Here is a 10415-nt window from a genome sequence, read left to right as displayed (position 1 = left end):
AGTCGTGAGAGAAGGAAGCGCTGGAGAGTGGGCTGAGAGGCAACTTACGGAGGTCCACTGAACACCTGCCTAGCCCCCCCCTCCTCCTCCCTGTCACTCTTCCTCCTTCCTCTCTGACTTCCACACCCCCCCACCTTCCTCACCCCCCACCCCCCCCATCCTCCCTTTGGCCACTCCAGACAACTTTATTTGTTCTCAAGTGTTTAATTATGGCTATATTTACCAGAGTAGTGGCAGTGAGGTGAGGGAGACGAGGACTCTTGTTCCAGGTGTCTCTCTCTCGTCAAGATATTTTTTTTTCTCCATTTCTCGGACGAGTTATCCATTTGGACGTCCTGGAGAGAGAGAGAAACAGAGCTTCATAATGCCAACATTTAATAACAAACCCCCCGGAGCTGGATTCTACCCCCGCCCTCAACACTAGTCAATTATTCAACATGAGACACACCCAAGTCTTATATATTTCGCGGGGTAGGATGGGGAGGGGAGACGGGGAGGGGAGATGGGGTGGGGAGATGGGATGGGGAGATGGGATGGGGGCGAGGTCACCATTGTCTTGAGTCACAACAGTCTCCTCTGGTACATAGCATAAACGTCTCGTGATATGGTTTCTCAGAGTCGAAAATTCCTTGGATGGTGTGTGTGTGTGTGTGTGTGTGTGTGTGTGTGTGTGTGTGTTTCTTGCGGAATGTTATCAATAAATCGGCCTATGGGTGCGTTAAGGTAGACTTGACAAAGGATAAATCCCTCTCATGCTATAAATATCCATCATTATGTAAGGAAAGGCTGTCACTAGATTAACCAAATTAGTGTTATGGTCTCAGTCGCCTCTTTGAGATTCTGGGTTTACCTGCATCTTCAAGGTAGAGTCCCCTTCACTAGTGCGTTTACAGGGGATCGTCATGTTTTGTGAAGTGTGGCAGCGCTGGGTTTGTTTACATTCGGCAGAAGGAAACTCTCAATAATAAACATAGTATAGAATCAAATTAAAACTATTAAAACACATATCTCAAAGATAATGATTTGTGGAATATTTATATGACGAGCCCCTGTAAACGCACTAGTGAAGGGAACTGTATACCTATGACTACCACTGCGTAATAATGTACACAACCAGCTGAAGAAAATTATTACGGGTGTTAATAAATTTCTAGATGGGAAGTAATTATTTAAAACGGATAATTCATATAATTATTTAAAAGTTACCTTTATATATTACTTAAGGAAAATTATACTTTTTATTATTTGTAAATTAACAGCCCATTCCTACTTGTACCTCTTAGTGATGAGGGAGGAGGAACAGGAGCAACGAAATAAGGCTAAATGTTTGTGTGAGTTACGAGAAAATGTGTAAGCGGCCATTTGCCCCCCAAAAAAAAAAAAATCTGGTAACACTAAAAGGAATGAGAAATTTTGAGCGTGTAGGCAAGTACTGGACAGAAATTTCCCTCAATCCTGCAATAAAACTTTTGCTCTAAGAGAGGAAAGTATATAAAAAAAATGTATATTTTCTCGTGACGGAAAAATCAAAATGGACCAGAAATAAGATCACAGAGCATGTGATTTGTGACAAGTGGATGGCAGTGTAAAGGGTCAGACAGGAGAGGGGAATGGAATGAGTAGATAAACCTTGAACGACGGCATAAGTAACAGCAGCAACAGCATAAGAAACAGCAACAGCAAAAGTAACAACAACAAAAGTAACAACAACAAAAGTAACAACAACAAAAGTAACAACAAAAGTAACAACAACAAAAGTAACAGCAGCAAAAGCAACACCAGTAATAGCAGTACTAAGAGTAAAAACAAAAACAAAAAAACATACGAAATACATAACAAGAAAGACACACATATACCCACATGATGAAGAAATCATCTAAACAGGGATATTATGTGTCCTATCTAACCTATACCCAACCAGTGTATTAGTTCAGGGTCATATGTATCACCAGAGTTAAATACCATTGAAGTAATCAGTAATGTAAACACTGTAAAGCCTTTCTGTAGTGTTAACCCTCAAGCAGTAAGACCTGACAACCTATACCTGCAGTACATCGATAGTCGGCTGGCCATTTTCTAAAACATTTTCCGGACATGATGGTTGTGTGTGGTTGTGTGTGTGTGTGTGTGTGTGTGTGTGTTATAGAGTACCTGAAAAATATTACACTTGCAGAGGTTCAATGACGGTGATAAAAATACGCAGAATTACGACTTTTTTTTTTTTTACTCATGAATAAAAAAAATTATGCAAATGAGAACATAAAGATTAATACAAATAAAAACATAGACAATAAATGAATGAAAAGATTAGATAAATTTTCCGGTAAAAATAATTTGAATTAGGTTGCTTAGGTTAGGTATAAGCAACACCTCACCAGTGACTCTTAATTGGTGGTCCGGGGAGGTATGTGTGGTATTAATGACTAGTATATTATGCAAGAGGTTTACGTGTAGGAGTGCTTGTTCTAACTTTCACTCTGGATGTAAAATGAAAAGACTCAAAGGTAACATCCAGATAAAAAATGAAAGTAGTGCAAAATGAAAAAAAAAAACCCTAGAAAGTAAAAGAAGATTTTTTTTTAATTAACGAGATATACCATGGAAGTGTGTGTGTGTGTGTGTGTGTGTGTGTGTGTGTGTGTGTGTGTGTGTGTGTGTGTGTGTGTTTAAAAAAATAAATAAATGAAACAATATAAAAATAAATAAATAACGATGCCCACTAACTGAAAAAGTTTGACATTAATAGACAAAAAAAGGTTAGGTAAATTACATTAAGACAATTTATTCATTATAGAAAACTCAGAACAAATCAAACTATATAACCTTAATTAATGCTTGACATTTAGCACAAAAAGAATTAAATCGTACAAACTTTTAAATAAAACTAAACTACAATACACAAGAGTTCTTTACACCTATGTCTTAATTAGTATATAAAACAAATGTATTATTGACCACAGACCCATGACCTTTTGACCTTATACGTGTGAGGTCACCGAAAAAAGGTCATTCTTTAAATACTGATGTGATATGGAAATTGGTTTGTTTACTAATAGGAAGTTTACTGTATTATTGTCTTTTCCCCCAATCTAATACAACCTCCTCCCCCTCCCTATGCACCTCCCTCTCCAACACAACACAACCTCCTCCTCCTCCTCCCCGGGCTCTAGCACAGCGCGGGGAGGGGCAGCTTCAACACTAAGGTAAGCACCATTACCCCGGCCGGTGTCGGGAAACACCCGTCCTCTGTCTTCACTGTACCAAATGTACCGGAAACTAGGTGGTGAGGGGGGGGGGAGAGGAGGGAAAGGAAGCGAAAGAGGGAGATGGGAAAGGAGGAGAAGAAGGGGAAAGTGGGAAAGAATGGAAGGAGCACAGGTGAAAGAGGAAGGGATGGAGGGAGGGGGGAGAGGAATAAAGGAGAAACAAAGGAGAGTGACGGCAAGAAGTAGGAAGGTAGAAATAAGGAGGAAAGGAGGAAGGAAGGAAGGAAGGAAGGAAGGGAGGGAGGAAGGAAGGAAGGAAGGAAGGAAGGAAGGAAGGAAGGAAGGAAGGAAGGAAGGAAGGAAGGAAGGAAGGAAGGAAGGAAGGAAGGGAGGAGGAGGGAGGAAGGAAGGAATAGGAAGGAAGGAGGAGGAAGAAGGTAAAGGAAGGAAGGAGGGAGGAAGGAAGGAAGGAAGGAGGAAGGAAGGAAGGAAGGAAGGAAGGAAGGAAGGAAGGAAGGAAGGAAGGAAGGAAGGAAGGAAGGAAGGAAGGAAGGAAGGAAGGAAGGAAGGAAGGAAGGGAGTGAGGGAGGAGTGAAGGAAGGAAGGAAGGAAGGGGGAGGAGGAAGGAAGGAAGGAAGGAAGGAAGGAAGGAAGGAAGGGAGGGAGGAAGGAAGGAAGGGAGAAAGAGAAAGTAAAGACGGAAGACAATGACTGAAAGATTATACAGTATATCAAACCTAAATTACAGGTAAACAACAAAACAAATATTAAAACCTGTACAGTAATTCTACATACACTAAGAAATATCTGTTATGTTACTTTCTCTCGCCTATTACAAAGTTCTTGTTTATCTATATGTTAGTGTTGTTTACGAGAGAGAGAGAGAGAGAGAGAGAGAGAGAGAGAGAGAGAGAGAGAGAGAGAGAGAGAGAGAGGAGAAAGAGAGAGAGAGAGAGAGAGAGAGAGATAATAAAATATCGTAAGACACAAATTAAGACAAAACACTTAAGTCACTAAACTACGCTGATAAATTTCGAAAAACCTAACTTAATCCATTCTCTTCAACCATCAAGATCTAAGGGAAGGCGCTTCTCAAAGACACACACACACACACACACACACACACACACATTATAAATCCCCTTCAAACGCATTTTCTCTGACGCCACAACACACGAACACAAACACTAAAGAAAAACTTGTACTACCTACCCAGTGAGCCACCAGCAACCGTACCCCGCCCTCCACCCCCTCCCCCAACACCTGTAAATCATCAGCCTCCTTCGGGTAGCTCCTCAGCTTGACGGGTTTTTGCTCCCTTCTTGCCCCCTCGTCCCTCACCACCACCAGGCAGGTCTTGACGCACAACCCTATGATCAGCGATCCAGGAAGTGGCACCCGTTGCTTCGAGATGCCGCGCCTCCTCCATCAAGCCCCGCCACAGTGCCACCGAACAGTGCCACCCATTGACGCCGCCGACACCGAAAGCCGGCACCCTTAAGGCACCCAACTCTAGCAGGTGCCAAGAGATGTGCCGACCAGGTGTAGGTAATGGGAGGGTAAAGGCGAGATTATGGCCAGTTTTTGAGTGAGTCTTGTGTGAGCTCCGCAGTTAATCAGCAAGCTTAGTTTATTGGACGAGTTACACACTGAATGATGCTGGGATTGTGTGGTGGGCAGGGCAGGGCAGGGCAAGGAAGACGTGAAATAAAGGTGAGAAAATACGAAAAATGGTGGAGTAATTGAGTGAGAGAGAGAGAGAGGTAAGAACATGAGCTATAAAAGGGAATCATTTGGTCCTCCTCTGAACGAATTAACTAATGTAGTTGAAACACTCCCAGGTGAGGCTTTTGGAGGGCAAGATAACAACATGTAAATATTAGATAAATCGATTATTCGAGTTACAGAGTTTCTCAGTTTTCTGCAGCACATACATACGTACATACATGCATACATACATACATGAGTAGATACAAAGATCCTCTCTCTCTCTCTCTCTCTCTCTCTCTCTCTCTCTCTCCTCTCTCTCTCTCAACACAAGGTAGCAAACAAGGCCCACAGAGTCTCACCCCTTGGGTGGCATGAGGGAATCTCGTTGTGTGGTACCAGAATACCAATATAACCACATACACAAACCCGTCTACACACAAAGCAGACACACACAAGCATCATGAGCCACAAATGTACACACACAACTAAAATACACACATCTATACCTCTTTACATACCGACACAAGGACAAAACATATATACAGACACGTAAACACACATTTATCTGACACACACACACACACACACACACACACACACACACACACACACACACACACAACACACAGATAAAGACACACACACACACACAGACACACACACACACACACACACAACACACAGGCCACACACACACACACACACACACACAACACACAGACAAAAGAGAACACACACACACACACACAACACAGACAAAGGCACACACACACACAACACACACACACACACACACACACACACACACACACACACACACACACACACACAACACACAGACAAGACACACACACACACAGAGACACACACACACACACACACACAGCACACAGACACACACACACACACACACACACACAACACACAGACAAAAGACACACACACACACACACACACACAGACAAAGACACACACACACACACACACACACACACACACACACACACACACACACACACACACACACACACACACACAGACAAAAGAGCACACACACACACACACACACACACACACACACACACACACACACACACACACACACACACTACCACCACATCATCCCAAGGGTAACCAGACACAGTGCCATGCCTCACTTGTGTATGCAAGAGAGAGGGGGGCGTCGAAGAACACCGCCACTAGGAACAATGGCACCCTAGGTATCAGTAGTGCCACGTGGCCACAGTGTCAAACCCGTCAGTGCTGCGACCCTCCAGCCATTGCTGTTTTAAGATGTGCCACCACCGCTGACTTCCTCTCTCTCTTTGTTGTCAAGTTGATAATATATTTAAAAGTTGTTTGGTCTCGAAGGACTCTTTTCAATGTTGTTTCAGCTGAACCTGATCGGTCCTCCTCTTCAGCCCCTGCCCTCCACTCCTGGCTGGAGGGCATTATGGTGGTGCTGGTAGTGATGGTGGTGATGGTGGTGAGTGTGATGGTGGTGATGGTGGTGACCAGTGATGGTGGTGATGGTGTCGTGGTGGTGGTGGTGATGGTGGTGAGTGAGGTGATGTGGTGGTGATGGTGGTGGTGAGTGGTGGTGGTGGTGGTGGTGAGGAGGTGGTGATGAAGTAGTAGTGGTGATGGTGGTGGTGGTGAGTGGTGGTGATGGTGGTGTGGCGTGGTGATGGTGGTGATGGTGGTGGTGGTGGTGGTGATGGTGGTCGATGGTGGTGAGTGGTGGGTGTGGTGGTGGTGGTGGGTGGTGGTTGGTGGTTGATGGTGTGGTGGTGGTGGTGTGGTGGTGGTGGTGTGGTGGTGGGTGTGGTGGTGATGGTGATGGTGGTGATGGTGGGTGGTGGTGATGGTGGTGATGGTGGTGGTGGTGATGGTGGTGGTGGGTGGTGGTGATGGTGGTGGTGGTGGTGGTGGTGATGGTGGTGATGGTGGTGATGGTGGTGATGGTGGTTGGTGGTGGTTGATGGTGGTGGTGGTGATTGGTTGGTGATGATGGTGGTGGTGGTGGTGGTGGTGGTGGTGGTGGTGGTGGTTGGTGGTGGTGGTGGTGGTGGTGGTGGTGGTGGTGGTGGTTGGTGGTGATTGGTTGGTTGATGGTGGTGGTGGTGGTGGTGGTTGATGGTGGTGGTGGTGTGGTGGTTGGTGGTGGTTGGTGGTGGTGGTGGTTGATGGTGGTGCAGGTCGTGATGGTGATGATGGTGGTGGTGTTAGTGATTAATTGGCGAGGTGATGGTGGTGGTAGTGATGGTGGTGGTGATGGTGGTGATGGTGGTGGTAGTGATGGTGGTGATGGTGGTGGTAGTGATGGTGGTGATGATTAATTGAGCAGTGATGGTGGTGATGGTGGTGGTGATTGATAGTGGTGATAGTGGTGGTAGTGATAGTGGTGATAGTGGTAGTAGTGATGGTGGTGATAGTGGTGGTAGTGATAGTGGTGATAGTGGTAGTAGTGATAGTGGTGATAATGGTAGTAGTGATAGTGGTGATAGTGGTGGTAGTGATGGTGGTGGATTAATATATTTCAGAATAACATTAAACATAAACACTGTACTACACATTCACCTCTCAACTTCTGTATTTATCAACATTTGTTTTTTCTTTCTCATTATCTCCTTACCAAACATTTCTCTCTCTTATTCTAATGACCATATGCATCAACTTTACCATAAACTGAATCAATAAATAGGAGACAAAAAACTTCCTTAATAAATTAATATCAGGGAAACAACAACAACAACAACAACTACAACAACAACTACAACAACAACAACAACAACAACAACAACAACAACAACAACAACAACTACAACAACAACTACAACAACAACAACAACAACAACAACAACAACAACAACAACAACAACTACAACAACAACTACAACAACAACAACAACAACAACAACAACAACAACAACAACAACAACAACTACAACAACTCCAATACAATTACAACAACAACTACAGCAACAACAATACAACGTCGTCTTTTACAATGTCATTACCAAGCAGTATTGGACGGTAAATATTGCTGTTGACCGTATGAACAGCAATTAGTTATCCTTTGTGCTAATGACTACCGACGGCGACTGGTTAGGTTAGGTTAGGTTAGGTTAGGTTAGGTTAGGTTAGGTCAGGTCAGGTCAGGTCAGGATAGGTTAGGTCAGGTCAGGTCAGGTTATGAGTTAGAACGATAAATGTTGACCTAATCACCATTTATACCATCATTCTCCTCGTGGTGTAGTCATCTTGGGTCACAACCTTCACACAACGTTGTTAAAAGTTTAAACTGTAAAATAACCGAGGGAATAAACGCTACAAGATGCCCCTCAACACCGTGGTGAGGGAGGAACACCTTTTATCTCAACACAGACAAGAAACTCAACCTAAGTCTTGAAGGGGAGAGTGAGTGTGTTGTCTTAACAAATTAAAGTCTGCATCTGGCTGTCAACACGAGGAGGAGGAAGAGGAGGAGGAAAAAGAGGTGGAGGGGGAAGGGAGGAGGGAGAGGAAGAGGAGGAGGAGGAGGACAAGAAGAAGAAGAAGAGAAGAAAAAGAGGAAGAGGGAGGAAGAGGAGGAGGAAAAAGAGGTGGAGGGGGAAGGGAGGAGGGAGAGAAAGAGGAGGGGGAGGAGGACAAGAAGAGGAAGAGGAGAAGAAAAAGAGGAAGAGGGGAGGAGGAGATCAGGCCAACCTTCCCCGTCAGCCAGCGTAATCTAATGAACAGCTTCCACATGCTAGGCACTCCCTCCCACCTGACACAATGGAAGAACAACAACAACAAGAACAACAAAAACAACAAAAACAACAACATCTAAGCCCCCCCCAAAAAAATATAACATAAAAGATTTAAATTATCACCTTAACTAATAAATAATAATAGATATAATTTCAGCCAAAAATTTCCAGAAAGCAAAATACATCATCGTCTACATTATGACCTTTGGTAATAATAACAAAAAAAATCATAAACAGACAGACAAACGGAATTGAAACTAAATTATGACGGGGGTGGAGGTGGGAGGTGGGGGGAGGGGCATACAGGAATAATAAATCTCCGGTAGGCGCTGAAGAGGAGGAGTCAAGAGATGAGGTGCTTAAGACAACACATAATCGTTGAGGCTGTGTGCTTCATCCAGGAATATAAGATTTGCATTAGCGCAGACAAAAGCTTAACGTAAGCGATAGAATTATTAAGACACACACACACACACACACACACACACACACACACACACACTTATACGCATCTGTTTCTTATTTTCAAATGTTTCGGAAGCATCTATTAAAAAAAAGTAATGATATAAAACTGAGTAAATGCAGTGGACTAGTTACGTGACCCTTGAGTCTTGACAAGAGTGAGAGTTAAAATCTCAAAATGGTTTAAACAAATAATAGGGTTTTATGTCGTCAACTCTCACACGTTCTTCATTTAGGAGGACAGAAGCTTCTTTTTGTTCTTGTTGTTGTTTACCATTAGTAGGGTAAATAACTGTCCTCCTCACTTTTCCTCACTTTTCCTCACTCAGTACACTCTTATTCCTCCTCATGCGTAAAAATCCACTTAAATAAATTACTTTCTTCCTTTCCTTTAAAAAAAACACTAAATTTCTTCCCCCAAGACATTCATCATCACCTTATTCCCGAACTCACGGTTAATACAGGTGAGCGAGAAGTAATTAACAAATTAACCCACAGGTAAGTACTTCTACAGTCTGGGGCGTGGCGTGTTGACAATCCCGTCCACGGAAACCACAAAGCATGTAAATCACGTAGCCCAAAACAAGCCTCACAGACCCTCACCTGTATCACACCTTAATCCTTCCCCCCCCCCCACTATATTACAACCCCCCGCTTGTGACTTTTTTCAGCTTCATATAACGTGGATTTAAATTGGGACCAAGTTTGGTTCCCGTGGTAACAAAAACACCAACAACTTGTAAGATCTCGTCTATATTAAGAAAAAAACTAAACTATTATCATCTGTTGCATGTTGACCACTTGAGTATGACCTTCAAGTTGTATCATCAAAGAGCTGGCCGCTGACTCAAGCCTCCAGGGGTGTCTACTGAAGAAGGAGGAGTAGGCAGCATGTCTCAACCACACACTCAGACACTTCAAACACTCATGTATGTATGTGTGTGTGTGTTTTATTTTCTTGCTGTACCTTCACGTGGCTCACCAAACTACAGTAGTCCCACCGTCACCACCTGCGAGGTTCCCCAAATTGTCTTCACACGTCACCCCAGCTGCCCTTGCGACACGAAACACGCAGGTGGCACTACACTCTCACATCACAACCCAGTTATACTCATTCTGTTGGTGATGATGCACTTCTACCAGGACCTGACCTAACCAATCCAAACTTAACCTAATCTAACCAGATATAACTTAACCAAATCTGAACTAACCTATCCTGAGCTAACCTAAAATAGCCAACCCTAAAGTAATCTAACCTAACCAAGCCTGAACTAACCTAACCTCA

This window comes from Homarus americanus, unplaced genomic scaffold (assembly GCF_018991925.1).
Source record: "Homarus americanus isolate GMGI-L3 unplaced genomic scaffold, GMGI_Hamer_2.0 scaffold49689, whole genome shotgun sequence".
In the NCBI taxonomy this organism is placed as follows: domain Eukaryota; kingdom Metazoa; phylum Arthropoda; class Malacostraca; order Decapoda; family Nephropidae; genus Homarus; species Homarus americanus.
The sequence above is the reverse complement of the archived record's forward strand: the minus strand, read 5'-3'. Positions refer to the sequence as shown.